Source organism: Coloeus monedula (assembly GCF_965178545.1).
Source record: "Coloeus monedula genome assembly, chromosome: 13".
In the NCBI taxonomy this organism is placed as follows: domain Eukaryota; kingdom Metazoa; phylum Chordata; class Aves; order Passeriformes; family Corvidae; genus Coloeus; species Coloeus monedula.
The window spans coordinates 3275974-3303030 of record NC_138793.1 but is presented as its reverse complement, the minus strand read 5'-3'; positions in this window follow the sequence as shown (position 1 = coordinate 3303030).

Sequence of the window (27057 nt, the reverse complement as noted above, 5' to 3'; positions counted from 1 at the left end):
TTGGGAAAGGAGAGAAAAATAACAAACCTATGTTTCATCTTCTGGGAGGAGAACTGTGGAAAAAACCCAGGATTTTTGTTAGTGATGAGAGTTGAAATGCCCATATTCCCAAATTAATCCTGGCTGGCGCTGGGCTGTGTGTGGGGAACTCTCTGCAGAGTTGGTTTTGCTAATGGGAGCTGTGACAGACTTCAGGGCTGTTCATTAGGAGACAGTTTCCTGCCTTTGATTCCTTTTTTCCTGTAGCAGTCTCCATTGATTTCTGTGGAGCTCCAGCACATGCAGATCAATGACAGGATCTGTGCTGGTGATGGACTCACAAAAAGCAACAGTAGGGAATTTATGGTGGCCTGGCTGCTCCCAGCACTTTTCTTATGCATTTTCAAATTGCAGAGGCTTTAGAAAACAAAAGAAATAAATTGCTTTGAAAAAGCCATCATTGTTTGCTTAGGGAGCCATGAGAAGGAAGCAGTAAAGGAAAAAATAGTTTGAGGGAAGGAATCTATAAGGCAACATAATAAATTTTCCTGAAAAGAAGAAAGAGCTGCTCCTGATTTCCTGAAGTTTCTTATTTTTAAAGGGCATACCAAATTCATTATCTGCTTCCTAACAGTTGGTAATGAAGACTTGTGGTAATTTTGCAGTAATTTTGCATTAAACATCTGCCATAAATGCCTCTACTGGACATAAAAAAACTTATATTATGAAGGAATTGCTGCATGCATCAGATCAGCTGAGGAAAACTGATCTTTGCAAAACAGTTTCACAAACTAAGGGAATAAAATAGTTGTGTTATCTGGAGTTGAACCAGTATAATAATGAACTTGTATCTACTCTCTGTAACAGTGCTGTTCTTTTTGTACCTTCATTTGCTAAATTCCCTAGATGATTTTGGAAACAAGGTGTTTTATCTCTCATATAAACTTCTCTATCACCATGTGTTTTAACTCAGTTTAAAAAAGTATTTTACAGATTAACCCAAATACAACTTTTATGTAACTACTGTTCCATGATGACAGAAGTATTTAAAATACAGGTGTGAATCTCTAAACATGCACTTCTACCTATAGGATCTCCAAAGCAAATATTAATGTGTACTGGCATGGGATCTTTTGAGGCACAAGTTGATTCTCTTCTCAATTTTGCACAATTCTGTCATTTTCTGGTAATATAAATGTGATTCTTGGGGCAGCCCTGTGCAGGGCCAGGAGTTGGATTTCAATGATCCCTGTGGGTCCCTTCAAACTCAGGATATTCTGTGGTTCTATCAATTTCATTTTATAGGTCTGTCTTTATTTTGCCATCTTCATGTTCACCTTAAATGCACAGAATCACATATTTAACCAAAATTTCCACTGAAGCCATGGTTGCCACTCACAAAAAAAGCAGTTCTTTGTCACAAACCAGTGCATTGCATGTGGGATGGACACGGATTGAAAACAGCTCCTGGTCAGCAGGGCAGCTGTGCACTGCAAAATTAACCACCCCTGGCCTCAGTTAAAGGGCTGAGATGCAAATTTATTGCAAAAAATCAGAAGTAGATTTGAGAAATACCTAAGTAGTGCATTTAGAGGGACTCCTTGTACCACAGCAGCCTGAGGTTCAAGTTTCCTGCCAATCTGGCTGCATTAGACTGTACAGGAGGGGGAAACAATGGCAAATTTTGGGTTCCATCTTCTGTATGGGTATGTCCTTGAAGCAGCAGAGTAAATCAGATACAGGTGATTCTCGTTTCCTTTTGGAAACCTAAAAGGCTTTTCATCATCTCCTCTCCTGGCTGTTAATAGAATATCCAGTTTCCCCTTGCAACATAAAGAGGTTATAATACAAGTCTTACGTGAACAATTGCTAAGTGACACTATTCTTGACATGAAGAATTTCACTTCCAGTTCCAACAGGGAATTGCTGATGCCAGAACGTTTTCAAATACACCTTATAGCACTGTCAAGCCATCTAACAGATCATTTTCTGGCAAAGAATACATTTTTATGTGGGACATTTTTACTTCTGTGGGATCTCAAGCAAAGATGCCTGAAAGAAAACTAAATCCTCAAGAGGTGACTATTTGGGAGAGTAAATCCATTGGTAGGGTCAAAGCCATTTCATGTGGGTGGGTTCTTTGCGTCCAACGTGTTCCTTTTTCGTTTCATTGGGAAAAGCATCCAAGTGTGTGAGTGCTCATTGTGGAGGAATGGAATGCTCCTGAGAGCAGTCTGCTTACATTTCAAGCTGCAATCGGTTTGCTTAATTAGGAGTTAGAATCATGTCAAGCCTGAGGTGTTGCCCAATCACTTTCCCTCGCCCCTCACTCAAGCGATAACAAAGCACAAACACCTCATTTTGGTTCTACAGCTGAAACGAAATCAAACATCACAGTTTGTGTTAATTGTAGCTTTGGGGGATTTTTGCAGTTGTTTGTCATTATTATTTTCCTAAAACACATGTGGTGCTGCCAGGCTGCACAAAAAGAAACATTTGGGGAGCGTTATAGTGGCAAATGGAACAGGGAGAGCGATGAGAGCATGGACGGGTCTGGCTGTGATGCCTGCTTTGGCCACAGTCCCATGCCTGCCTGGGCCAAGGCTGCCTCCCCTCAGCTCTGAGAGCTGAAAGCATTTGCTGCAAGAAGAAGGAATAATCCAACAATTAAGACTGGGAAAATTGGTGTCAGCAACAATCAGCACAGAGTAAGCAAATTTTTCCTGATCCTACAGCAAAACTGACTGGGTCAGGACCTGAATAACCACAAAAGGATGCAGACTGTTAATTGTTCTCTTCACTAAACTATCATTTATAGATTTAATTGCTGGTGATTAATTTCCCATCTGTCTTTGGGACAAGTGTCTGGGACTAGTTCCTTCATGCTCTGAAACTTGTATTCACTGGATGTCAAAATCTACACCCCAAACTGCTGTTCTATGCTCAGACCCATTTGTATTTCTGGGTATGACTTTACAAAGTACAGATAAAAGGGGTTTAGTGCATTTTTTAAATGTTTTGCATTGAGAAAATATTGTGTATATATCATATCTACAGCTAAAAAAAGAGATTGTGTTAATAAGAAAGACAAAAATAAAATTTATTTTATCTAATTCTAATGTCCAGAAATGTTCTAAATGAATATTATAATTGTTTTGAGAATGTATCAGATATCAAGGATAAGAAGATATTTTATTAAAAGTAATTGTATTTGTGATGGTAAGAATAGGAAAAGTAGGAATTGTAATTTTTGTTCAGAAGAGAAATGTGACTTGCTCATACTCAGAAAAAGTAGCCTTGAGGGTAAAAGAGAAGTTGAAGGAAAGTTTAAAAGACATTAAAAAAAAATCTGCTGACATATCAAACTAAAATGAATAAAAGTTTCCCTGAATATTTTCTGATTAAAGAGAATTAGAATAAATACATAAAAATCCAAGTCTTATCTGAAATATTTAATAATAGGGATGTTTGTGCTAAGGACCAGCACATTCCAACTAACATTACACATTTCAGGTCGTTGTAGAGAGTGTTGGAGGCTGATGTGTGCCAACAAAATACCAACAGACTTGCATCAAAAGGTGTCCAAGGCACTTGTTTGGCCTTGTTAAGGCCAGTCAGGTGCTGAGTTCCAATAAATGCAGGTCTAAACACATGTGAGGCACGTCTTTGTCCTCCTGAACTCAGTGACAGCCTGGAGTCTCTTCCCAGTGTAACAAAGCTGCTCCTATGGAGCTGCCTTTAGATTTGGGTGGGGAGCTGTAACTCATGGCTTCAGCATCAATTAAGAAGATGAAGATATCTTAAGAAAACTAAAGCAGTTAAAATGCAGAACAGCTAAATAATTTATAAATTGCCATCTCTGTAGCCTTTATTAGGCAATTAAATTCATAACAATAATACTTTCTTCTGAGATGCCACATTTGTCTTCAAAGGGTCTGACACTGGCGTCACATGGTAGAATCCTTAACTACTTCTGTCTGTTCCCTGTTACTATTTCAGGACTCCTAATTCCTTGTCTCACTCCCATGATCTGACAGGATAAGTTACATCTCTGTTGCTCAGCTGTTAAGTGTATTCCCCCTGCTAGAAATTATTTATTTCATTGGCACATGGTATATCATCTGTCATGTCCAAGTGGAGGGAAGATCTTCCTCCAGTGTCTTTCCTGCTCTTTAATCTTTTTATGGAAAGCTCCCGTTTTCCCTTCAGGCTGCTAAAGAGAATGCTTGAAGCTCTTCTTTAAAGCTGAAGGGTTCTTCTTCCCCCCACCACCATGCTGGGTGCACAGGAGTGCTTTTGTGTGCTTTGGTTCTAGCACTAAAAGTCAAATATGAAACTTTTTCAGGTGTTTTGGGGTTAATGGTAGTAACTAAAACCTGAGCTGGGTATGAAAAACACATCAGTTCGAACTTTTCTGGAGTTCTATTGGAATTATAATTATTTTAGATGTATAACATATTAGAAGCAACCCCCACTCCCTATTCATACAATGACCTTAGTAGTATCTTGCTAATGAATATAATTCAGTGGGTTTGAAGATGTTTTCTTGCTTTTATTCACAAATTAATGAAAGATGATTTTGTCTAAAGGCAAAAGATCTCCCAAAGGCCTGTTTTCGGGTTTTTTTGGTGGAAGTTTTGGTGATAATCTATTTTCCATACTAGAATTTTCTCCATAATGCTGTTAAAATCCCTATAACTGCCAGCCCCTTTACTGTAATAACACTGCTTTTGGACATTGTGACATGCTAAAGACATAAATATATTCAGGATATTACTGAGAGTACTATCATTCAGATAGTAGTAAATTTCTGGGCAAGTTAACCTAAAGTTTGGTTGGATTTTCCTGTCCCCTCATGTGTTCCTTTATTCCCTGTGAGTCTGCTTTTAAGTTGCTAACACCATGGGAATTACTGTTTCTATTTAATTAAATATTAGCCTGAAAAAAAGCCATTTGTAGTATTTTATAATTTAAGAGTGCTATTTATAGATTAGGGGCTCTCTATGGCCTTTGTCTTGGCTGGTATTTTGGTTTTTAACCCTTACTCCCCAACACACAACTTGATAGAATACATTATCTATACTTTATACTTTCTTTTAGATTGGAAAATTTTACATATAAACAAAATGCTCAAATTCCAGTTCAATATCACCACCGGCTAAAAGGTACCTTTCTTTCCTTAAATGATTGAAAATTATTATAAACCTTCAGCTCTTCAGGAGAAGTTGAAATAAGTCTGACACTTTAATACAGATGTTTGAGCAGTTCATTTAATTATATATGAACAAGACATATTTTTAAAAACCAGGTTACAAAAAAAGGTACAAATGTTAGTTTATAGCTGTCATTGCTCACAATGGATGAGATTCTTCCAGGCACTATTTTTTTTTTTTAAAGTAAAATTACATGTTAAATCACATGTGTAAAATCTCAAACAAATCAGCAAATGCTAAAGTAACTGGAAAAAAAAAAAAAATCATTTTAATTCAGTGATATTGCACACAATACTATCCTTGCCCAATTTTGACATAAGTGAGTAATTGTTCTGTTTTATGTAATTTTCCCTTTTTGTTTCTAATTTTGTGTGACTTAAGTTTGAAACTTAAACAGTCAAGCATGTTGTTACTCTCTTGACTGCAGGAATTGGTTGTGATGTAGTGATTTCACACAGTGTTCGGGCATTCCCAGGGTGGAAATCTGTGGCTGCAGACTTTGTGGCAAAATCCCTGCATTATTTAAGCATATCTTCTGCCTTCTGTTGACATCTCCAGGTACAAAGTACCTTTTTTCTTTAAAAAATTAAGATCATCAGTGCTTATCTGGATCAAAAGTGAACTTGGTCAGGCATTATTCTTGCTAATTTTGCACAAACAAAAAGAAATAAAACAGTCCAAATATCAAAAAAGATTTTTTTTTTTTTAATCCCAGTCTTTCCTTCCCTTAATTTCTGTAGTTTTCTTTTTTAAACTACCACCAGAAGTTCCCCTGCTTCATGAAAATGTGAAATTTCATGAGCTGTTGTGATCAGGTTGCCCACAGAAGTTTTGAATGTCCCATCCCTGGCAGTGCCCAAGGCCAGGCTGGACACTGGGGCTTGGAGCAGCCTGGGACAGTGGAAGGTGTCCCTGCCCATGGCAGGGGGTGGCATTGGATGGGCTTTAATGTCCCTCCCAACCCAAACCATCCTTGATTCTGTGATAAATGTTTTGCTGATTATGTAATGGCCACACAAGTATAAATTTAGCTTATTCTGACATCTCATTCCAAGAGAGGAGGTTATTGGAATTTTAGGGGAAGAACACATCATAGCTAGGGTCATGTTTTCACAGCTTCTAGGAAATGTGGGTGTCTTGTACAAGATCTTACACACAGATATCAGTGTTTGATACTTAACACTAAATCTCCATCCTCTGAACTTCTGTAATTCCTCTTTGAAGCCGTACAACCTTTTATCTCCGTGCCTTCGTGTAGCAAACGCATCGGTTGCATGAGTTCTTTGGTATAAACCTGCTGCCCGACAGTTCCCCTGAATAAACCCAGGTTCCTGTGTTTTGTGGAAGAACACATATCCATTTGCTCTTTGCACTCCTAGCAACTTTCAGACCTCTGTTATATTCCTTTCCCAGCCTTTTAGGAAGGAGAGGTTGTGTAACCTATTTAATTTCCCCTCATAGTGAACCTCTTGCGTGCTTCTGATCACACCACTTGTGTTTGTCTGGACTTGTTCTTGCTCTCTCCATTAAACCCGTTGGCCAGTAGTGAATATAAAGAGAAAGTCACTCAGCAGTTCAGTGACAGAGCCAAGCAGAGTGTAGACTTCAGAATCATTCTTTCTAAATGTGTTATATATTTGGAAGAAATGCAAAGTAAGCACCAGTTAGGGCTTTGCCTGCAGTCTTCAATCTGTAATTATGTCCTGCTGGGGTAGATTAGATACCTAATTTGTATTCTGATCACTGGAGTAGACATACATTTCACCAGGATTTGGGGTTTCTGTGGTCTGGCATCTGGTTACTCAGTGAGAAAATAAAGCAATGAAAGTTAAAATACCCCTAGGAGTATCAGCAACATCTGCTGAAGTGAAATAGATGTGTAGCGCAGGTGAAAATTCACAAGGTGCCCTATTATGAATAACAAGACACATTTCAAAGATTATCTTTGCACTGGCCTAATTTTTTCTTGGTGATATTTTATGTTCTGTAAAATAATGGTGTAATACACAACAAAACTAAACCAAAGAAGCGGCAGTGCCCTCAAGGAGAAGCAGATTGCAGAGTAAATCACAGGCACCAAAGGAATGCATTTGGAGAAGACTGTATTGAGATTAACTTTTTTTAACTGTACTACTTATGTATTTTCTCCGAAGACATAAACAGACAATAAAGCAGCAGCATTCTGGAAGCCATAAACTGAATTAATACCATTAACCCATGTAGTGTTTTTTCATCTGAGTGTGTAGAATGAGCCACACCGAGCAGCATCACACATCTCTGGGGTATCAATGCTTCTGGCCTCTGAGATGATCATGCCGTAAAATGCAAAAATCCATAACTTTAAACAAAGTTTAGATTGTTGAGCTCAGGGTGAAGGGAGGTGAAAATAGTGTGTTACTGTGTTCCTGGTACTGCAGTGCCAACACTGTGCCACTTTCATGTGACCTGGGGTCACTCAAGGCAAGGCACCCCCACGTGAGCTGCTCAAGTGCTGGTGAGTTTCCAGTCCCAGTGCTGAGCCATGCCCCACATCCCAGTGCCCTGTTCATCTCCCTGCGCTATCTTATGTCAGTCCACTTTTGTAATACCTACTGGCTTTTCGGTGCTGAACATCTTTTGCCTAAAAGAGCTGGATTTACATTCCCAAAAGTGTCCACGTGCCTCCTGCCCATCTGCAAGGCCAGGCTGGACAGACTGTCAGTGTACCCAGGCACCCTGGTTACACCCACAGCCAGACACTGCAGTACGGTCAGATATTACATAAATGTGGATCCTGGCTTTTGGGAATGTCTCCATTTAAATGCTACCTTCCCCTGTGAAGAGCAGTGTGCTGAGCACTTGGTGTTCCAGGCTTTGGTATTTCCACTATTTTTTTCACCTGCCAACCACCTCTGAGTGATAAAAGTAAAGTAAAACTTTACAGGACAATTAACTACCCAGTGGAGGAAAACTGGTCAAATATGAGAATGATTTACACTTATAGCAAGCGTAAATTTACTTTCTGAAGAGAATTAAAAATACAGATTTCTCCATAATTTGCTGTCAAACCACTTTGGAAAGGTTTAGCACACACAGAGTGGTGAATGCCAAGTTGATCTTGCAAAGATTAGATTTTGAAAATATCATTATTCTTTTTACTTTTAAGTAAGTGAGATGATTAACAGAGCACTGCAGACCATTTCTGTTATCAGAAAACCAGACCTGTGTGTTACAGCTGCCCAGAAGTAATTTACTCAGTATCAGAAAACATAATTAGTTACTGTAAATTTGTAATAATTACAGCTCTGCTATCAGAGAAATTTAAAAAAAACAAAGCCCCAAATTCTTTAAATGAAAGAAAAAAACCCAGTAGAATGATACCTGTTCTCACTCTGCTGTGGTCTCAATTATATAAACACCTCTTGTTTTCCTACAATTATCGACCATATTTTCCTAGAGTTGCTAAAATTCCACCTGCAATTTACGTGTCCTGGCTTGAGTGATTCCAATATACATCAATGGACTGCATGTGTGGCAGGAATTAAACAGTGCTGGAAACTCAGTGTAGGAAAGCATTTTAGGAGAAAGGCCAAATTTTAGGCAAAGAGGATTTCAGGCGAACTTTTCACAATTTACAGTAGGACAAATTATTGAAAAACGCATCACATACTGAATAATTTTCTGCAATAGTCTGGGCACAAACTAACCTGCCTGACACCTTGGTTTTTCCTTGAGTTCATATTGCTATGAATACTTGAATTTTAGTGTTCTACCATTACAAATACAGTGCCCAAAATATTTGTCTCTGATGAGAACAGATCTGGGGGAGGAGAGGATTTTTGGGAGGGAGAACAAGTAATTAGTATATACCTGGTAAGTGTTTTAGAAACAGAATTCTGATTCCACTAGAACTTATGAGTGGTTTATCATTGAATTCTTGAGGATTAAGAAAGAGTTAGACCAAGACTGAATGCTTTTTGAAATCTCAAACTCTAATTACTTTTGTATGACATCTACAGCAAAATCCTGCCATTGGATTATTTCTGAGTTAACTCAGTAGTGACCCTGTAGTACCCTGTGATTTGGCTCCACTTAATATTGCAACTAAAATTCCTTTTTCTTTTTGGTGACACTAATTTTTATTTCTATTTTTGGTTTTTTATTTTTATTCTTATTTTATTTTAGTTCTAACATCTATTCCATTTAAAGAAGCCTGTACTTTTTAATTAAGTATTAAAATCACATTAAGAAAAACAAGTACTTTCAAAGCAAAATATTTTTGCTACAGGGAAAATAGATTATATGTCCTTTAAAGGAGGGGAGAAGATAAATATTTCACAGTGAGATAAATATGTTGCTCAGTACTTAATCTTTAACATGGGCTGAAACCTAAAGGATTATGAGGGGTTGTATCAGTATTCTGTTTATTACTGTAAATATTTTGTACCACGCAAGTACAGTTTGTGTTTATTTTTTAACTTGATTCTATTATACTGAGTTATACATAATGCAAAATAAATGTGGATTTTAACTGGAATGTGGGAGTGATTGGATCAGGCTCAGTATTCTCTTCTGGGACAGAATTCCAAAAAACAAGAGGCTCAGCTCTGTTCCATATTGCTCAGCCTGAGCATGGGCATTAGAAGGGCTTTTTCCTGCCTTTTTTGGCCTCCATCCGAATGTATTGGCAAGTCAAGCAATATCAAACAACACACCCAAAGGAGAGAATATTTTCAATTGTTGGAAGATCTTTCATTTAAAGTAAGCTTGTGCTTTTAGATGCATGTCATCCTGACAGCCCTCTTATTTTCTGTCCTGCAGTGAGACAGATAATATCACAGCCTGCCAGAAAGATAAGGGACTCAGGGGCAACAAAGGACCAAAATATGGGACTTAGATTATTGATGCATTTAGAAATCACTTTTTTCCTGTTACAAGGAAGGTGAAATGGATAAGTTTCATATGGAGGGGGCACCCTGGATTTAAAGCTTTCTTCTCCCCACACCTCTGTACCTGACTGCTGTAGTAGCCAGTGTTTTGATGGTTATTACTGCAAAAAAGTAGAAATAAAAGTATGAAAATGCTTATTAAATCAATGTTTACATATGTTCTTTCAAGGAAAAAATGTTGCATTTTTTTCCTTATCTTTTTTGTTATTATGCTGTGTTTTCGGTATTAACAAGTTCCTATTTACCACTCCAAGTCCCTAATTAATCACAGTGACAAAAAGAACCTTTCTGTGCAGGCAGGGTTTGCCAAGTGGGACTGCTCAAGTCTTTTTCATTACATCCAGCAGCCTGCAAACCCAAGGCAAGCTGAGTTTTCACTGCTATTCCCAAATGCTTTGGGTTTTTTGCATTATTTAAAATTCCCTAGCACTTCAGGAAACATGGATTCTATCTGGGAAAGCGAGCCCTGAGATTGGAACTTCACACTAAAACGTGGGATTTTGATGCAGTACATCTGAGTCAAACTGATCAGGAGCACATCAGTGTAAATGAACTCAGTGCTGTTTAATTAAGTGAAGTATAGAATTAGGGCTGAGGGGGATTAGATCTTTATATATCACTGCAGCTTGCATTGCCAATGGTCCTTGATTTACAATAAAAGAAAAGGCAGCTTTTTCTCTTTTTCTTGTCCAGATCCAGAGTATAAATTTTGCAGGTTTCAAGTGGTTGTAGAATGAATTTTGTGCCACATGGCTTTTGCAGTCTGTCAATCCCCTCAGATAAAAAAGCAGGGGGAAAACTGGGGTTTTAGCACCTTGATAGAGGTGTTCACCTTCTGCCACAATACATTGTCAACATTCAATCCCAGAGAAGGTCACCAAGCACGAAGAAAATGAAACCAGGACTTTGGTAGCTTTAATTCAGAGCTTCTTCATGGAGAGTATTCAATTACAAATAAGTGTTTCTAATGCAAATTGAATTTACCCTTAATTAATCACTAAGAAGACAATTCTAGATTGCCATAAGCCCAAAAGAAGTCTATTTTAGTAGCATTACACTCTGAACTCTGTAGTCTAGTGTTATTTACAAGTTCTGCCCAACAATTTTTTTCAGTTCAGATCTCCTCTGTTGTATTTAGAAGACTAATAGATAATTTACTCTGAAATTTCAGTTTTATGGCATCTAAGAGACCAAAAATAAAGAAAACACAAAGTTGCAAAGGGCTTGAAAATGAAAAAGATTAATGAAGTTAATCCACACATAGGAAATCAGAAGTCTCCAGGTATCACGAAGGCTTAGTTTCTCATTGTCCTTGTATAAAGCAATTAAATAACTTTAGAAAAAAAAGAAGTGTGGGAATATTTCCAGGAACAGTCTAAGACAGAACTTCTCTTTCTTTGGTTACTCCTTATTGCAAGTCAAATTTTGTGATTATTTCTAAGTTTGGACACAGATTTAAGAGAAGATAAATTTCATACCTGAATCAATAAATACATTTCCTGGAAAGCATTGCCTTATTTTAGTATATTCCTGTCTTTTAGGTCTTCACAAAAGAACTATTCTTGATATCTGGCTCATGAAAGAGAAATAGCTTATCTGAGCACAGACATGACATTCTCCTGAAAACAGAGCTGGGCCTAAACCAGCATGTCTGACTGAGTGCTTTCATGTCTAAATTAATTGAAAATGGCCCGTTTCCCTACTGACTGTGTGGTTACTGCATGGAGACAGCTTGCAGCTGACTACATCAGACCTTAAAGATATGTTAAAAGTCCCTGATCTGCCTTGTCCTCTCATTTGTGCTGCTGGAAAGCTGGGCTGGCTCTGTCAGAGGCAGTGGAACTGTGCAGATACAGACTTATCAAGAACAAAGGAGGTTTTACTATCTTTGAAAGTCAGTAAAATGACAGGAACAAAGATTTGCATGTGTCTGGAAATCAAGATGGGTTCCAGTTTGTAACACATAATTCAACTGAATGACAATCTCCTCTTTGGACACCTCTCATAAAATTAAATTAATTTGAAACCTCTTTCCTGAAAATTGGAAAACCCAAACTCTCTTTATCTGTCATGTTTATGGGCTATTTAAATATGTATTAGAATATATATTTTGTGTATATCATCTCATAAAGTTCATTCCACCAAAGAGTAGGTGGTCACAGTTTTTTCAACCCTTTTGGTGACCTCATTACTTCTACAAAATTATTTCTCCCTAATTTAGTCCATGAAAAGGTGCTTAAAGCAATTGGCCTGATTGAAAACATGGAAGAAAAGGAGCTGGCATAGCAATATTCGAAAGTCATATTTCACATTTACCTCTTCAAGTAGCTCCCCATGCTTTGTCACTGAGCACAGCTTGGGCAGTGAAGCAAATCCATCGCCCTTGCCCAATGAGACTGAAGAGGGATAACCAGCTGCCTTACTTCACTGTGAGAAGTCTGGAATCTGGTGCAAAATGTGATGATGTGAAGGGAAAAAAAAATACCATGGCAACCTACAGTAGTTTAGAGATATGGAAGAAGCATATGGAGGGTGCAGATTCCATGCACTAAAGCTCATAAATCCCAAATTACCCATAAATACCTAATTGTGTGTAATGACAACCGAGAGGGCTCTTTTAGGGGTTACAAAAAGCTTAGTAATTATATTTTGGTTGCTAATAGCTTAAAACAGTATGCTGTGTTCACCAACATTTATTTAAGAGAGGTATGTGTTATGTTATTTATCACATTTCCTTGGAGGACACATTAATGCTGTTCACGGTAACGAAGTGCAAATAATGAACGTGGAAGTCACACAAGTTATTCCAAAGACAAATAGAAATGCATGCAGCCAGGCAAAGGAAGAGGATTTCCTGAATATTGCTTGATAATCGTAAGTTTAGTGATCATATCTATTCTTCTCAGATATAAACTTTCATTTATGCAATATATTTATGGCCTCTTTCTTACTGTCTTCTGACACAGAAGGTGCTGACAAATTTAAGGGCCAGGAAGGCAGTTTAGTCCTCAGAGCACTGAGCTAATGAGGTGTTAAAGCATTTTCTGCCAGCTTTGGAGAGAGGATGAAAAAGTAATTCAAGATACAAGAAGTGATATAACAACTTGTTAATTTACCTAGAGGAGTATTTATTTCTTTCCTTTTCTCCACCCAGTGTCAATTTTTATTTACAGCTTAACCACTGATCAAGGCAAGTACATGATAAATGAGAATAATTTCAAAAAGGATATCATAGCATCATAAAATGTATTGGAAGGGACCTTAAAGCCCATCCAGTGCCACCCCTGCCATGCCCAGGGACACCTTCCACTGTTCCAGGCTGCTCCAAGCCCCAGTGTCCAGTCTGGCCTTGGACACTGCCAGGGATCCAGGGGCAGCCCCAGCTGCTCTGGGCACCCTGTGCCAGGGCCTGCCCACCCTCCCAGGGAACAATTCCTGCCCAATCTCCCATCCAGCCCTGCCCTCTGGCACTGGGCAGCCATTCCCTGTGTCCTGTCCCTGCAGCCCTTGGCAATTGTCTCTCTCCAGCTTTCCTGCAGCTCCTTCAGGCCCTGCAAGGCCACACTGAGCTCACCCCAAAGCTTCTCCTCTGCAGGCTGAACAATGCCAGCTCTGGCAGCCTTTCCTCCCAGCAGAGCTGCTCCATCCCTCTGCTCATGCTGCTGCCTCCTCTGGGCTCTGTGCAGCAGCTCCAGCTCCTTCCTGTGCTGGCCCCAGGGCTGGGGCAGCTCTGCAGGTGGGCTCTCAGCTGAGGGGCAGAGGGGCAGAATCCCCCCTCCCCTGCTGCCCACGCTGGGGCTCAGCCCAGGGCAGGGGGGTTTGGGCTCCCAGCGCACACGGCCGGGGCAGGGCCAGCTCTGCCCCGCAGCTCCCCCAGGGCCTCTCCCAGGGCTGCTCCCTCTGCTCAGCCCCAGCCTGGACTGATCCCGGGGGCTGCCCTCACCCAGGGACAGCCCCAGCACTGGGCCTTGTTAAACCTCAGGAGATTCCCAGGGGCCACTTCTGGTGCTTGTCCAGGTCCCACTGCCCCCTCAGCTCAGTGTCATCTGCAAATGAACTCAGACCAGTGAAGGAGTGGACACTAAGATTCATTTGCTCATTTTAAATCCTGTATTGCACAGTGTTTTCACAGCTTTGGTCAATCATAACAGACAAATGGACAATTACCTCAGTGTCCAGTATCAACTAAGGCCAGGTGGTTCTGTGCTATTCATGAATCAGATGATTTGAGGTGGGAAGGTGAAATAATGGCACTTTAATTCAGTAAATGGAATTCTCACCACCCCAGTTCTCACCCCTCCTCCTGAACAGAGATCAGATGAAGAGGTGAAAAGCCACGTGGGCTGGGGGAGGTTGAAAAGATTCCTGCAGCAGGAGATTTTGAAACTGAACTTCATTCTCTGCTGCACCTCAGTTATTGAGAAATGATCCATTCTTCGTGTTCCTCTGCAGGCTTTTGGAATGCTGCTCCTGTTTGTAGTCTTCAGCTCTGGCTCCACTGTCTGTGAAATCTCTGTGTTCATACACTGGAAGCAAAGTGCAAAATGCTGAAACTGTTTCAAAAAATACTTTAGTGCCTTTAAATCTACTCATGTCCTTGTCTAATACATCTTAAAGCTTTAATTAAGAACATACAGTTAATGCCAGCTTTATTATAAACACAGGAAATCAAATTCTCGTCATTAGTGTTAAGCTCTAAAAAAAGATCAAAAGGAAGCAGATGTAATGAAAGTCTTTCTCAAAATCAGAAAACATTGTATTAATCTGTTTTATTGGGTAAGACACAGGTTCTCGCTACAGAAGATTAGAAAAAAAATTGCATGAAACTACTCAGCTGGACTTTAGCAGGGTTGTTTCCAAAAGTCGGGTTTGCAGGTCACAGAGGAAGCTGTTATTAGCCATCTGAGTGCATTATTATTAGCATCATTAATTGGCATTATTATGTGTAATACTTAAGTAAGTCATGTCCAGAGGTGTCTACTCTGAGTTTCCCCAGCCTGTTGTTAACCATGATCCATGCTGGGATTCCTCACCCTGTGTTTCTGTCTGCCTCAGTCTGATGCTTAATAAGTTCTAGCATTTGTTTGTGAATGATTGCTTCTTGTCTCTCTGTGGAGATGCTACACCAAGTTTTTATGTGCTAAAGTATTCCTCACTCCCAGTCTGTGCTATACCTGTGGTAAAAGAATATTACCGTAATTATTTTGAATATTATGAGTTTCTCATTATTGTCATATTACTCTTCCCATTGCTATTATATTCTTCCCATTATATTTTCACGATTAAATAAACTGAGCCTACAGTCTTTCTCAATGGTCTTCTTGTCAGGTGAAAGTCCATTCTCACCTCATCAGAAAATGAATATACATGGCTGTGTGCTGTACCTAAGAGTGAATAGATAATTGCTTCCACTCGCCTGACCACTGGATAAAGTTATCCGCAGAGTTATCGAGTTATCGGCAGTTCCTGTGAATGCTGAGCGGAGATTAGAGGTATGATTTTCATTTGAAAGGTTGTTTATGGGGAGGCTTGTTCGAATCTATTTTTTCAGAAGATTTGTCTTTTTAAAATGTCAAATTCAAGAACGTCCTCAGCCTTTTGGCAGACTGCAAACACTTTGTGGAGTCTCTAAAACTCAGAGAACAGGTGAAGGTGCACATAATATCTTTGAATTTAGTTTCCACACCTTGTTTTATTTTAAAGACATTTTGACTTTTGTTGAAACATCCTTTGTTTCAATTACTGTATAACCATAATGAACAGGTCCTGTCTGCTCACATCTCTGTTCACTTTGTTGTTCTTTATTCTTCTGTGCCCTTGGGTGGCTTTCCCCCACGTGGCCAGATTCATATCAACACTTGTGATTGAAGCCTGTTTGTTTCTTTGCAGTCCAATGCTCTTTTTGGCTTGGAGTTAAATGACTGGGATTTGAAATCAATCAGGCTCCTTCTCAGAAGTTGTTCAGCACTGGTTAGGTCACGTTCCTTGTGCATAATAAGGCACTGAACAAGTTAAGGTTAAATGGATTTTTAAATCAATAAATACAAACCAAGAGCCAACCAATGTCACAATTTTTCCTTCTATCCCTTTTTTTAGAACAAATACTGATGAGAAGCATTTCAATAACAACCCTTTCCGTGGAGAAATTCTTCCTGACATCCAACCTGACCCTCTGCTGGCACAGCTCGAGGCCGTTTCCTTTTGTCCTGTCCATTGTTTCCTGGGAAGAGCCCAGGCTTCACCTGGCTGCATCCTCTATGACTTTTTAATTTTTTTTTTTAACTTCAGGTTCATTCAGAAACAATCGTTGGCTGAAGCACAGCATCAGCACAAAGTGAATTTGGTGACCATGAAATAATTAAAAGTAAAATAGTGTCCGCTGAGGTATTTTACTTAGAGAAGTAAAATAATTCCCAAGATTACTGCACTTAACTTTATTTTCTAATACTCAGTGTAGACAGTTCCAACTGTGTTGATTTGCTGCCAGCAGTGCTTTTGCCATTTCAGCATCTGGAAGCCTTGCTGTTAAATAATCAATATTTATTATTAAAAATGGAGAAACATTTACTAAACTTTCCTTGGAGATTTTCCTGACATACCTTTGACATCCCTTTGTTAATAAAAACTCTCTGGACTGTTTTCAAATTTTTTCAATATATTCATACAAAGGGAAAAGCCAGGAGAAGAGACATTTCTAGTTCCAAACTTCTCAAAGTTAACCAGATAGAATAAATAGTGCTTAGCAAGTAAAAAAGTTGAATTTAACATGAGATATTATGGTATTACTTCTCTTAATGTACTTCAACTTTTATTTGTTGTGATTAAAGGAACTGAGGACTGCTCCAATGCCAAGGGAAGTTCATGGGAAAAATCCCATTTCCTTTTTTAATGACTATAAGTTTCATAAGTAATATTTTTTTTGTTCCAAAACACACTGAGTGCTTCTGAGTTTTTCTCTGTTCTTTGTTGAAGATTAATAAACTCTTTAAACCTTTCTAGACGCAATCTGATATTTCATAGGCTGGTATTAAGGGACTTGTCATTCCTTCAAATTTCACAATGCAAGTGAAACATTCCATCTTTTCATCTTTTTCCATGAATAAAAAGATTTTGTTTATTAAAAAGAAGAAGGATCATATTCTAGACATCTCTTATCCAGGGCAGATTGGTGACTTTTTAGTGTCACATGAATACTAATATGAGATTTTGTAAAACCGTATTCCAAAATGTGTTAGTAGTATGTGCAGTGTCCATTTCTTTTATAAAACTGGAAAAATATGGATTTTCTGCATAGTCCAAGGGGACACACAGAGTATCCCAATGGCTTTCTGTGAGACTATTTTGGCTATCCAGTTAAATATGTCATTGTGTTTGGGAAAATTCTGGGCTTGACTTTATTTATAGGGAAAAAGAATATATAATAGACCGTTCTTTAACCCATGAAAAACCCCTTTTGACTGCAATCTAGGTTTCTCTCCTTGTGTGTTGTTTATAATTATATAAATAAAAATAATGTCCTGTATACAGATACAGATTTAAGGAGCTGAATTTGTAATGTATGTGAATCAACACTTAGACTTGTTCTGTCTTTTACATCTTGTAGTGCTGAGGCTCCCGAAGAATCCCATTTTCATCCTTAAGCAAAGGTAATTTAGATAAATGAAGTACAGCTAGACGTGGAGTAGGTTGCATATGTGGAATTCTTGAATAAGTTCCTCATTAAACCAACCCTTTTCAGCTCATGATTTTGAAATCAGCTTTCCCTTTATTTTTCCCACCTTGCTCAGATGAAGTTCTGTGCTGGTATCTGCAGGAAGTGAGCAATGATGGGATTAAGAAATGTGGAATTCTAAGGAACCAGCTGGAGATGGAGCTAAGTGAAGTATGAGAAATGGCTTTGTGTCCCTACTAAATGTGGAGGGAACCCACCCACTCATACTTTTCATGCTTTTGCTTCTCTTTGCAAGGGGAGTTTTTAAGGTGAGCAATATGGCCTTTGCTGTAAATTGCAGAGAAAGAAGGTCAAAATGTGGGATTGTGAATTTACTAGAAATCCAAAGGATTTAGTAACTTTACTGAGATGTGAAACTTTAAGAATTTGACTGACTCTCCAGTGATCAAGATAACCTGTAAGTCAGTCTTGCAGAACTATCGTGAACTCATCCAGCTGAGGCGTGAATTTTGCCCATCTACGCTGTCATGTGGTAGCTGATGGATTTCGAAGAAGAAAACCCATGGTGATATTTTAGTTAGCTCTTGAAAGGAAATCAATTATGGAGCTCAGTTGTGGGGGCAGAGTATTTTCATAGGATCATCATAGAATCCCAGAATGGTTTGGGTTGGAAGGGACCTTAAAGCCCATCCTGTTCCACCCCCAGCCACGGGCAGGGACACCTTCCACTGTCCCAGGCTGCTCCAAGCCCCAATGTCCAGCCTGGCCTTGGGCACTGCCAGGGATCCAGGGGCAGCCCCAGCTGCTCTGGGCATCCTGGGCATTTTGCAGTGCCCTTGTGTTCATCCATGGAGATACTTCTTAATTTTTGGAAGAGAAGAGGAAGAATTCAAATACCAACAGGTTTAATTGGGTATTTGGTTGCCTTCACATGTGACCAATGGAGATGAGTTTACTCCAGAATTAAGGGTCTGATTAGAGGGGTCTGGCTGGAAAAGCAGGTTAGTTAGGACAGTGTAAAACCCCATTTTGAGTTGTAAAGCTTCAGCAAATCCTCTTCGTGGATGAGAAACATGATTACCGGAGAAGCATTTTGCAGTTTTTTTTCAAATGCTTCAGTATAGGAACGTTTGCTGCCTCCCTTCCTAGTCACAGGTGTATAGTGCTGGGATTAATCATTCTCAGGCTAAATCCTCCAGTCACAATCTTCTCTTTTAAAACTGTGCTTACACAGCAATCCCAACTGAATTTGTCACGAGTATGAAAATTTCCTTTGGGAGCTCCTGCTAATTCAAGTGACTCAAAACAGCTCATTCAAAACAATTGTAGTGTTTATTCACCCAGAAGAACACAGGAAGGCTCATTCCTCTGAGAGCTATGTTAACTTTCCCAGTTTTCTGAAAGTTTAAGAAGCTCAAGCTTGACCCAAATACCTTGAGTTCACAGCCAGGAGACACAGCAGCTCTCTGTATCCATAAAGTTTCCTGGGATATGGCTGTGCATCCGCTCATCCCAGTTTGGGGTTGCTCTGCCCAAGAGACTGATACCCCTGAGAGATGAACCACAATCAATTTCTGCCCAACTGGTAAAAAATAGCATAATTTAGTTTAAGAAAGTCAACAATGGTTGAAAAAAAAGTGGTCAGTTTTAGTTTCTTGTCAGGTTATTTGTTAGCAGGTTATATTTAGGAGTGAAAAACCATATTAGACGCAGGATTTAATCTACTATGATTACTGAAATTGTGTTTATTTTAGTGAAGAGAAGGCAGAGGCTTATGTCAGCATACTTTTCACATCCTTTAATTAGAAACTGCTGAAGCACTTTGAGGCATTTTTGTTGCACCTTTGTATAATATAAGGGCTTAGGTAAAAGCAAGTGTTGTGGTTTGCTGTTCTCCCAGAGTTCACAGACTTTAGGACATGTGGGTGTGGGTTCATTCAGGAGTCCTTGCTGCAGTTTGTGCTCTCTTAGGAAGTCAGGGCCCATCCTCTCTGGCAATTCCAGTTTTTCCAGGGTTGGAGTCACCCTGACAGCTGTGCCATCAATCCATCTACTGCTGCCATGTGGGCTTTGTGTCATCCTTCATATGCATCCTTTGACTCCCCTATGACATTTAATTGCTTTATTTTATTTTATTTTGCAACCCTAAAGTATCAAAGTTGCCAAATTTCAAAACATGACTGACAGTACCAAGTGTAAACTCTTTAAAAATATTGTTTCTTCTAGAGAGCTTCTTTTTGATGTGAAATCTTGTACCACCCACCAGGTGCTTTTCTTTCTCATTTTAGCTAAGATCAACATTATTTAAAAGGCAGTGCTTTTAAAGCTTGGGAGTGAAAAACAATTTCATTATACCATTTTATATTTTTTTAAATTAAAAAAAAAGAGGTGCTTATCCTTTCTTCTGTCTTCCACACACAAGTCTGGTGCTAGATATAGACAGGAAAATGAGATTTCAAAGATGTTGTAGCCAGACTTACTCTATGGAAAAAAAAAAAATTTTTCTATTTTAAGTGGTGGATTTGTTTAAGTTAACTTGATAAAAGCTGGAATTGGTGACAAGATGATTTAATACAACCCTTGCTAACAAGTTGCAGCCATTACCAGTGTGTCAAAACAACATTGCCAGAGGCACTCTGGCATCAGGCTGGACTGGTAACTCCAGTGCACTGAAACATCTTTTGGCAGCTATTTTATTGCTGAGTGCTGCTGATTAAAGGCAGCTTCAGCTACTGCTTTATTTCCCTCCAGACATTTTCATTCCCATACACTTTTATTTTTGCTCACAGATACAAAGGTAAAGATTTTAAAATTAATACAAAATGAAAATGTAGAAGCCTATGTCTTGACTAGATATGAACTGGAATTTTAGAATTATTTTTTCTTCTACGATTTGTGTGCTGTGTCTGTGTTGTGATCTGCAGCTCAGGTGCACTTGGCAGCTCAGGAATTTTTGGTTATTTGCCCTTTGTCCACTTCCTTCAGGAGATCTGTCTATGATCAAAAAGCTTAGCACTGCTATGGGCATGAATATTCCTGTCACTTAAATAGATATAAAGTAATATTTGCTGAGAGATATATATGCAAATATTTTTTTATGAATAATGTTGGACTTGAATTTTATTCCCTTGATTTTAGAAACCTGTTGGACTAGAATACAAATGCTATGCAAAACCTTCAATTTTGATCTGAAATAAAAGTGCCATTAAACTTTAAACTGTAGTTTGTCCTTTCCCACTTCTGTTCAGGGTGTTGATAATGTCCGAAGATTTCTCCTGTAAGCAAAGATTTTGCAATTAAAACTTATACCTATCCAGTGCTCACAGAGAATGCTTTCTGAAACAGTTGCAAGCTTTAGATTAGGTTTTCAAATTATAACAGATTTCACATCAAAGGTGTGATGCTGAATTTTACTCACAAAATGTGCTATTTTGATTACTTTTTTATTTAATTGGGGTTTTTATTGTTTTACATGGGTTTTGTATAGGCAAATATAGGGGAGAGACTTGTGTAAAAGGAGATGGGAATTTGTGTCTGCTGGAGCTGGAAGCTTCAAAACCTGAAGCCCTGAGGTCCCTGACAGGACTTGTTCATGTTCTCATCCCTGGAAGAGCACAGAATGGAGAGTAGTGGAGTTTGGGACTGTGTCTGTGTGCTTGTGTTGACAACTGCTGCTCGTGGTGCTCCAGCCCTTGCTCCTGCTGAGCAGGGGGAAATATATATATTGGGTTGTTTGAAGTGTTTCACCTCAGAGCTGCTTCCCAAAACTGAGCACAGCTGCTCTTGAGCTGTGTTTGTGCACAGTGTGGTGCAGCTGCCTGAGCACAGGTACCTGGTGCTGATTTGGAGCACCAGTGTAAGCAGGACATCCACAGCAGATGCAGGGTGGGTGAATCCTCAGCTGGATATTTATGCACCAAGGTGTCGCTGGATACCTGCTTTAGTAATCTCCATTATTTCTCAAAACTCATTCAGAACTAACTCAGGAATGTGCATTAGACAGGTCTGTAAAATATAACTCTTAATAGTCACCAAGTCCTGTATCCAGTTCTGGGCCTCTCAGTTCAAGAGAGACCCTGAGGGGCTGGAGCATGTCCAGGGCAGGGAATGGAGCTGGGAAGGGGCTGGAGCCCCAGGAGAGGCTGAGGGAGCTGGGAAAGGGGCTCAGGCTGGAGAAAAGGAGGCTCCAGATGTTGCATCAGTTGTCACATATTTAAAGTTAACTCTTGATGTTGTCAAAGGGCTTAATCATCTTCATTTTCCCTTCTCATTACTGTTTATGTCAAGTAAAATATGACACACTATTTATGTCCCATTTCAACACTGCACTACACATTTGTGTCCTAAAGTTTAACAGATGTGTAATCCCAGAGCCAAATGCAAAAGATGTGTCAATTCTGTGGCGTATAAACCTCCCCAACCCCCCCAAAAAAATGAAATGGGCTCTCTACTTGTACTCTTGACTTATCCATTCAAGCATTTTAACTGGCAGACTCCTTCTAATCCCCTGACAGCACCTGGAGGGGTGCTGGTAGAACACCAAAGGGATGGTGGGAGGATATGACATATGACACTGGGGCAGGATCTGAACTCAGACAAATGAAATCTGTCAGCCAGCTCCTCAAAGCCTGCCACAGTTCTTATCACTGCTTGGTTGAGCTGGCTTGATACACAGACTTATTGTATTATTCAGCTGGTTTGATTTTCCTTTTTATGACAACCTTACCCTGGAGACCATCCATCTCCTTGCAGTGTTGGAGAATGACTCTAACTGAATGATATTTCAATATAATTTATAATCCTATACTGTAAACAGAAGTGATGGTTGCTTCTAACCACCGTGAAGAATTCCAATAGGTACAGTTGGACTTTTGTTTTCTTGGAGAGTTGGAAATACTTTGGAATTGGGAAATTTTTCATAGCTTAGGGTACTAAGTCTTATAGCAGAAGAGCTGTGAAATACCCTGCAAAAGACAGGAATTTTTTCCATATATGACCTGGCAGTTAATGGTGCATGTGAACAACTACAGCTGCAACAAATTATTTGCCAAAAATTCAAACGGTAGCTATTACCAGCTTTCAGCTTAAAAACACAACCACGATCAGACATCCTGAGGGGAACATCCCGCACACTCTGCCCATTCACTGTCGAGTAATTTCAGTTTTCACTCCTCCCCATGAGCAACATCCCATTTTTCGCTCTGATTTCCTTTGGGTCAGACCAATAGAAATAATGATCTTTCAAATGATGAATTTGATTGATCCATTCTTTTTAACTACATAACATAAATAACAGGTTTAGTGTTGATATAAGCTGTGGCTGCCCCTGGATCCCTGGCAGTGTCCAAGGCCAGGTTGGACACTGGGGCTTGGAGCAGCCTGGGACAGTGGAAGGTGTCCCTGGGTATGGCAGGGGGTGGAGTGAGATGACCTTTAAAGTGCCTTCCAAGCCAAACCAATCTGTGGGACTTGGACTCTGAAATAATGAAAAACAAATTTTAGCATGTGGAGTTTTGTTTTACCATAATTGTTCAAGTTTCAAAGTGTTTTTGAGATATACCATATAAGTATTTTTTTTAATGAAGCAGCCTGCACTTCAATGTTTTATTTTTCATTTTAATAATATAGTTACACATGTAAAGTACAAAGAGAGGCAATGCATAAAGGCTGTAACTGGAATAGAAATGTACAATATAACTCAATAGTAATCCTATTAAGTAATTCTATTTGCAGATGCAATATAAGGCAAGACAAGAATGCACAGTCCTTTTTGTACACATGTCAAATGGCTCTATATTATTTCAAATGCTGACAACTGGCATTGTTCTCTGACTGGCAAACAAAGCAACTATTTTTGTGTTTGATTCATTTTTTTTATTGTGACTGTGTGAAATGACATACTGCATCAAACATTTACATTAAAAAAAGGGAAAAGGGTTTTTTCTATTCTATATTAAAATGAACTAACAAGTGCTGGCACATTCACAGGTACCAACAGCTAATCAACAAACGCTAGAAACAACTCACATCATCCCCTTGCCTAAATCTGGGCGTTTTATGTGACCAAAATGCTGCCTCCAGCCCTGGGGCCAGCACAGGAAGGAGCTGGAGCTGCTGCACAGAGCCCAGAGGAGGCAGCAGCATGAGCAGAGGGATGGAGCAGCTCTGCTGGGAGGAAAGGCTGCCAGAGCTGGCATTGTTCAGCCTGCAGAGGAGAAGCTTTGGGGTGAGCTCAGTGTGGCCTTGCAGGGCCTGAAGGAGCTGCAGGAAAGCTGGAGAGAGACAATTGCCAAGGGCTGCAGGGACAGGACACAGGGAATGGCTGCCCAGTGCCAGAGGGCAGGGCTGGATGGGATCTTGGGCAGGAATTGTTCCCTGGCAGGGTGGGCAGGCCCTGGCACAGGGTGCCCAGAGCAGCTGGGGCTGCCCCTGGATCCCTGGCAGTGCCCAAGGCCAGGCTGGACATTGGGGCTTGGAGCAGCCTGGGACAGTGGAAGGTGTCCCTGGGCATGGCAGGGGTGGGATGGGATGATCCTTAAGGTCCCTCCCAACCCAAACAATCCTATGATTCCATGGAAGGTGAGAGGTGTATGTATTTCCTAATGCATGTTTTCTTTTTCCTAGTTTAGTTAACACAAGCACCCCCAAAACCATATATTTCCTCAAAGACCCCATTCCAGGCTCTTTGCCCACAAGCTGTTCTCATGTGTTAAGCACCCATATGTCACTTAGCTCATGCTGTAATTAGAGAACAAGAGTTAACAGTATTCCTAAATGTCTGATTTCTCTGATTTAGAAGAGTGAAATGCTGCTGAGAGATTTCTGAGGAAAAGATGGTCATGGAATGCTACAAGGTGATATTCCAGCATGACTCTCAGTAGGTTGTGAGCTGATAACAGTCCAGTTCTAACAGTTAACTCACTGAGGCTCATAAACGAGACAGATCTCTTGATTATTTGACATTTTTACGTATTTGGATGGCAAAGCTCAGCTGTTAGTAACTGCTACCTGCTCATGCATTTGCCTGGTCAGTGTAAATCTTCTTTACAGCTTTCCTACAAGACCTTTTGTAGTTTCATTCTGGATTTTTTCTCTGAATTCGGTCTGTGCCAGCTACATGCAGACTTCAGCAAGATTGTGTTCAGAGATAAAATAATTAATTAGTAAAGCAGAGACAAAATCAACAAGGCTGACAATTCCCTAAAGATGATGATTCAGATTCAATCTCTTCTCTTACTCTGCCTTAGACTAACTTTTGAGCCAACAATAAAATGCAACCAATATTTCATCTACCCACAGTTCAAAAATTTTACCTCTCTATTTTCCTTTGCTTTTCAAAGAGATCCCTGAAACAAAATGGGGCCATTTCTTGTTGCAAATCAAAATCAATTAAACTCCTGAAGTTCCAGAATTGATGAGGAAAAAGTGGAAAGTTTTAGCTTTAATTTGATCTGCATAGTTTTTCTTAGTTTTATTGCCTGGTTCAGTACCTGAATCACAAAATAAATTATTCAAAGACCTCTAATGATACTCTCCTTCAGAACTAAGATTAAGCCATAGTGATCCCTGAAGAGGGACTAACAACTGCACTGCCCAGGAGTGGGAGTAAGCCTCTCAAAATTTGGTATTATTAGAGAAAATAATATGTTAAAGGGACACACCCCCTGCCTACTCTGTCTGGAGAAGAAAATCTGTATAAAAATAAAAATAAAAATAATTGTGTTGCTTCTCAGCTGGAACTTATCAAAGGGAAAGTCTGTGTATTTTGTCTTTTTCATAAAAATCCGCATACCATAAAACACTCCTTCTGAGGAAAACTGTTTGCATCTTGTCTGGGAGCACTGGTGCATTCTTGCATAAGCATTCCATACTTGTGAATAAGCAGCAGCTTCTGTAGCCTGGAGTGGCGTCACAGCAGGATGTGTGCAAAATACAGCAAACAAATCCAATTTAATGTCAGCTTTGGGAGCCTTTTCAGGCACTTTTATTGCTGTCGTGGCTTTATCTGTGGAATGTATCTGAAACTGTTCAATCACTTGATATGTATGGAAGATGATCATGTGAAGAGCTGCTTTATACAGGATGTTGTAGGGAGGGCATTGAGCATGTCAGGAATATTTGAGACAAGGACAGGACTTGCCCCTGGATCCCTGGCAGTGCCCAAGGCCAGGTTGGACATTGGGGCTTGGAGCAGCCTGGGACAGTGGAAGGTGTCCCTGCCCATGGCAGGGGTGGCACTGGATGGGCTTTAAGGTCCCTTCCAACCCAACCCATTCTGGGATTCTCTGATTCTTGCAGAACTTTACTGGTTCCAGCTCTGAAGACTGGCACAAGTTATTTTGGACATCAGAGCTCCAGATAAAGTTGCTTTGATAAGCAACCACAGCCTTTCCTTCCTCCTTACCCTATCATAAATTTTTCTCTGTCTTCCGAGACCACCAGTTAGTTCTGTCCTCTTTCTTTCTCATCAGATTTTAAATTTTTGAGGCAGGGATCATCCCTTTCTCTAGTGCTCTTCTATTTCCTCCCTTTCCTCCCCAAAACTGAGAACAGAGTCAGAACATTAAACAAAAAAAAAAAAAAAAAAAAAAAGCCCTGTAAGAAAGAAGGCAGTAGCAAATATTCCCTTTTCAAATAGAATCATTACCATAGCACAGCTATCCTTCATCTCCCAGCAGCTGCAAATGGAACAGGGAGATGTTAGTGTTCACTTCCACTGATCTCATTATACAAACCACTAAGAGGAGCAAGGGAATACATTTGGAGAGCTTTCATGTGGTTAAAGCGACAGGGGAAATTCAGGCTTTGATATCCCCTTGTTCAGTATATCTGCCTCACTTTGTGCCTGCCCCTCAAAAGGCAAGGCTGAAAAAATATTAGAGGGTTGTTGAAATGGATTGGAAAAATGAGAAAAGGCTCTAATTAAAAGGACAAAAGTATACTTGGAAAGTGTTTCTCAGTGTTTTTAAGTTCAAAACCGGACCACCTATCCAAATCTCCTCATTAAAAGTCAGATTCAATTTTCATGCTGAGAGCTTGATACCAGGTTTCTACCCAGCTAGATAAATACTTAGTGCTTTGATTTCTATATTACCAAGGTGCCTCACAGGCAACGATTGATACCTGTATTTGTGACCTGATGATCTGGGTAGGCAAAACTCAGCATCCACAATTGCTAATTTGGTACTGAAAGCTCAGAGGTCAAGAGATTTGTCCACAACTGCCTGGAATGCAAAACACAGTCCTTGGCTTTGGAATGTCATGT